Raw genomic sequence first — 5000 nt, 5'->3', positions numbered from 1 at the left:
AAAGAGCGGTGCGGGGCCGGTCGGAGCGCACCCTTTTCTCGGTGGCTGGCGGCCGAGAGAGTGCTGCGTCGCCAGCATCGGCGTCGAAAGAAGCCGAGCCGAAAAAAGTTAAAGTACAAACGTGCAAGCATACTAACCTAACCCTAGGTAATGCATGTCAGAGCGAAAGACAGTAAACTCGAATGAGCCAAGAAAGAGCGGTGCGGGGCCGGTCGGAGCGCACCCTTTTCTCGGTGGCTGGCGGGCGAGAGAGTGCTGCGTCGCCGGCATCGGCGTCGAAAGAAGCCGAGCCGAAAAAAGTTAAAGTACAAACGTGCAAGCATACTAACCTAACCCTAGGTAAGGCATGTCAGAGCGAAAGACAGTAAACTCGAATGAGCTAAGAAAGAGCGGTGCGGGGCCGGTCGGAGCGCACCCTTTTCTCGGTGGCTGGCGGCCGAGAGAGTGCTGCGTCGCCGGCATCGGCGTCGAAAGAAGCCGAGCCGAAAAAAGTTAAAGTACAAACGTGCAAGCATACTAACCTAACCCTAGGTAATGCATGTCAGAGCGAAAGACAGTAAACTCGAATGAGCCAAGAAAGAGCGGTGCGGGGCCGGTCGGAGCGCACCCTTTTCTCGGTGGCTGGCGGGCGAGAGAGTGCTGCGTCGCCGGCATCGGCGTCGAAAGAAGCCGAGCCGAAAAAAGTTAAAGTACAAACGTGCAAGCATACTAACCTAACCCTAGGTAAGGCATGTCAGAGCGAAAGACAGTAAACTCGAATGAGCTAAGAAAGAGCGGTGCGGGGCCGGTCGGAGCGCACCCTTTTCTCGGTGGCTGGCGGCCGAGAGAGTGCTGCGTCGCCGGCATCGGCGTCGAAAGAAGCCGAGCCGAAAAAAGTTAAAGTACAAACGTGCAAGCATACTAACCTAACCCTAGGTAAGGCATGTCAGAGCGAAAGACAGTAAACTCGAATGAGCCAAGAAAGAGCGGTGCGGGGCCGGTCGGAGCGCACCCTTTTCTCGGTGGCTGGCGGCCGAGAGAGTGCTGCGTCGCCGGCATCGGCGTCGAAAGAAGCCGAGCCGAAAAAAGTTAAAGTACAAACGTGCAAGCATACTAACCTAACCCTAGGTAAGGCATGTTAGAGCGAAAGACAGTAAACTCGAATGAGCCAATAAAGAGCGGTGCGGGGCCGGTCGGAGCGCACCCTTTTCTCGGTGGCTGGCGGGCGAGAGAGTGCTGCGTCGCCGGCATCGGCGTCGAAAAAAGCCGAGCCAAAAAAAGTTAAAGTACAAACGCGATGCTAATGAGCGAGCCGTTGTCTCGACTAATATGTAGGGGGCGTTCGATCGAGCGTCTGGCTTGAGCGCTTGTCGGCCTAGCAGAACGGTCGCATTGTTATGCCCGGGTTTTAGGCACCGCTGCAGGCGGCCGGCAGAGCTCTTGTTTGTGCGAAACTGAATGGATCGAGCCCGAGAGAGGGCGAGCAAAGAAAAAACGCAAATCGCTCCGCCTGGCACTGCCGGCGAGAGCGTGGACGTCGCGGCCAGCGACTGTCGAAGCTGAGTACGGCCGCAGGCGATCGCCTCGGTCTTAAACGAATGCGACGAGCACGCGCCGGGCGGCCCAGCAAGGGCCGAGCGCAGCTGTCGCAGCTATCTGGTTGATCCTGCCAGTAGTGATATGCTTGTCTCAAAGATTAAGCCATGCAGGTGCAAGTACGAGTTCTCGTAAAGCGAAACTGCGAATGGCTCATTAAATCAGTCTTGGTTTATTTGGTCTCGTAAGCGAAGTGGATAACTGTGGTAATTCTAGAGCTAATACATGCATTAAGCGCCGACTTCGGGAGGCGCGCTTTTATCAGATCAAAACCGACCGGGTTCGTCCTGTGACGTTTGATGACTCTGGATAACCACGCGGATCGTACGGTCTCTGCACCGACGACGTATCATTCAAGTGTCTGCCCTATCAACTGTCGAAGGTACGCTACGTGCCTACCTTTGTGATAACGGGTAACGGGGAATCAGGGTTCGATTCCGGAGAGGGAGCCTGAGAAACGGCTACCACATCCAAGGAAGGCAGCAGGCGCGCAAATTACCCATTCCCGACACGGGGAGGTAGTGACGAAAAATAACAATACAGGACTCTAACGAGGCCCTGTAATTGGAATGAGTACATCCTAAAACTCTTAACGAGTATCCATTGGAGGGCAAGTCTGGTGCCAGCAGCCGCGGTAATTCCAGCTCCAACAGTGTATGCTAAAGTTGTTGCGGTTGAAAAGCTCGTAGTTGGATTTTGGGCGAGCGCCGCCGGTCCGTCGCAAGGCGTGTCACTGGTTGCGTTCGCCTCACCTTCGGTTCTCCGTCGGTGCTCTTGACTGAGTGTCGGCGGTGGCCGATAAGTTTACTTTGAAAAAATTAGAGTGTTCAAAGCAGGCTGTTCGCCTGCATAGTGTTGCATGGAATAATGGAATAGGACCTCGGTTCTATTTTGTTGGTTTTCGGAGCACGAGGTAATGATTAAGAGGGACAGACGGGGGCGTCCGTACTCTGCCGTTAGAGGTGAAATTCTTGGATCGGCGGAAGACGAACTACTGCGAAAGCATTCGCCAAGAATGTTTTCTTTAATCAAGAGCGAAAGTCAGAGGTTCGAAGACGATCAGATACCGTCCTAGTTCTGACTATAAACGATGCCAACTAGCGATCGGGAGGCGTTACCATGACGACCTTTCCGGCAGCTTCCGGGAAACCAAAGTCTTTGGGTTCCGGGGGAAGTATGGTTGCAAAGCTGAAACTTAAAGGAATTGACGGAAGGGCACCACCAGGAGTGGAGCCTGCGGCTTAATTTGACTCAACACGGGGAAACTCACCCGGCCCAGACACAGGTAGGATTGACAGATTGAGAGCTCTTTCTTGATTCTGTGGGTGGTGGTGCATGGCCGTTCTTAGTTGGTGGAGCGATTTGTCTGGTTAATTCCGATAACGAACGAGACTCTGGCATGCTAAATAGTTACGCGACCTTCTCGGTCGGCGTCTAACTTCTTAGAGGGACTAGTGGCGTTTAGCCACACGAGATTGAGCAATAACAGGTCTGTGATGCCCTTAGATGTCCGGGGCCGCACGCGCGCTACACTGAGTGAAGCAGCGAGTGTCTAACCTAGGCCGAAAGGTCCGGGTAACCCGTTGAACCTCATTCGTGATTGGGATGGGGACTTGCAATTGTTTCCCTTGAACGAGGAATTCCCAGTAAGCGCAAGTCATCAACTTGCGTTGATTACGTCCCTGCCCTTTGTACACACCGCCCGTCGCTACTACCGATTGAATGGTTTAGTGAGATCCTTGGATCGGCCACGTCGCGGCTGGCAACGGCCGCGTCGGCGTGTCGAGAAGACGATCAAACTTGATCATTTAGAGGAAGTAAAAGTCGTAACAAGGTTTCCGTAGGTGAACCTGCGGAAGGATCATTACCGAAAGTGGTGGTAGGCCCCGGCCGACCGCGCACTTAATTGTCTTTGGGTGCCGCCGAGAGGGCGGCCGTCAATCGGGGTTCCGCCCCGTGCGACACGCGTAACACGTTGGCATAGCAAGGCAGCCGAGTGCCATGGTGGCTTCTGGGCACCGCGCTCGATGTGCCGCCGGCCCAGCCCGGCGGTCGCTCGGCGCCGTTTGTTGGTGTTTTTGTGCAGTTGTTGTCGGTGGTGGTTTTGTGGTCGATCCCACAGTGTGACGTCCGCGCGCTTCGGCGCCGGGCGAAACGTCGAGGACGACTCTTAACGGTGGATCACTCGGCTCGCGAGTCGATGAAGGACGCAGCCAAGTGCGAGAAGTAATGTGAATTGCAGAACACATTGAACGTCGACCTTCTGAACGCGAATTGCGGTCTCGGGTCAATCCCGGGACCGCGTCTGCCTCAGGGTCGCGTTCGTCCTCACCCGAGGGCCGTCGCCTGGCCTCTGCGAAGACGGCCGGGCGTCGCCCCAAGTGGAAGCGGTCGCCGAGCTTTCTCGGCGCGACCGCGTGTCCCGTACACCGCAGGCCCCTCGACGTGTTCAACTACGTTCGAGGGGCGGGTCCAGGTCGGTCGGTCCGGTCACGAGATCAAGACCGACCGTGGGCCAAGGCGGCGACGGTACGCGCTCGGTCGGCGCCGGCGGCGACGACTTGCGATGCCAGCGGGCCGTGTAAGAAGCGGGCCCGCTTGACACATACGACCTGAGTTCAGGCGAGAGCACCCGCTGAATTTAAGCATATTATTAAGCGGAGGAAAAGAAACCAACAGGGATTCCCTGAGTAACGGCGAGTGAACCGGGAAGAGTCCAGCGTCGAATCTGCGCGCTTTTCGAGCGCGCCGAGTTGTGACGTACGGAAGTCCCAGTGCGGCTAACGGCGAGCGCCGGTGTCCTTCTGATCGAGGCCTCGTCCCACGGCGGGTGTTAGGCCCATAGGGGCGCTTGCCTTGGCCGCTTCGGGTCTTCTCGGAGTCGGGTTGTTTGGGAATGCAGCCCAAAGCGGGTGGTAAACTCCACCTAAGACTAAATACGGTCGCGAGACCGATAGCGGACAAGTACCGTGAGGGAAAGTTGAAAAGCACTTTGAAGAGAGAGTTCAAGAGTACGTGAAACCGTTGAGAGGCAAACGGGAGGGCCCGTCAGGTCGCCGGCTCGCTTTCAGTTGGGTGCGGGGGCGCGCCGTCTCGGTTCGCGGACGCTTAAGGCGCCGCTGCCGAGTCGGCTCGCGCACCGTCTCAGCGCACTAGCGAGCGGCGCGGGTCACGACCGGTTTGCCGTCGGTCTAAGTCCCCGCGCGAAGGTGGCCTCCGCTCCGGCGGGGGTGTTACAGCGCGCGGGCGGTGCGGCCCGGCGGCGGATCGAGGAAAGGATGCCGCGCGCTCTCTGTGTGCGGCCGTCGCCGTTCGGCTGGCTTGTCGTTCGCCTGCACTGTACGCAGTGCCGGTGTTCGGCGGGCTGCCGTTTTGGTGGCGCGCCATCGACGCGCTCGGGGTCCGTGGCCACGTCGGCCACCCTC

General features: G+C 57.3%; 2 non-coding genes and 1 pseudogene across 2 annotated transcripts; all 3 read left to right on the top strand.

The window, feature by feature from the left end:
- The first annotated feature begins 1632 nt into the window (after positions 1-1632).
- LOC144424928 (small subunit ribosomal RNA) lies at positions 1633-3442 on the top strand. Its single transcript, XR_013477147.1, has one exon. It is a non-coding gene; the product is annotated as a small subunit ribosomal RNA (ribosomal RNA).
- A 298-nt stretch (positions 3443-3740) lies between these two features.
- Positions 3741-3894, top strand: LOC144424720 (5.8S ribosomal RNA). Its single transcript, XR_013476940.1, has one exon. It is a non-coding gene; the product is annotated as a 5.8S ribosomal RNA (ribosomal RNA).
- Positions 3895-4183: 289 nt separating this feature from the next.
- Positions 4184-5000, top strand: part of LOC144424999 (large subunit ribosomal RNA) — a 3695-nt pseudogene continuing 2878 nt past the window's right edge.

Source organism: Styela clava, chromosome 6 (genome assembly GCF_964204865.1).
Source record: "Styela clava chromosome 6, kaStyClav1.hap1.2, whole genome shotgun sequence".
Classification (NCBI taxonomy): domain Eukaryota; kingdom Metazoa; phylum Chordata; class Ascidiacea; order Stolidobranchia; family Styelidae; genus Styela; species Styela clava.
Note: the sequence above shows the minus strand (reverse complement) of the source record. Positions and strands in the feature narration are given on the sequence as shown.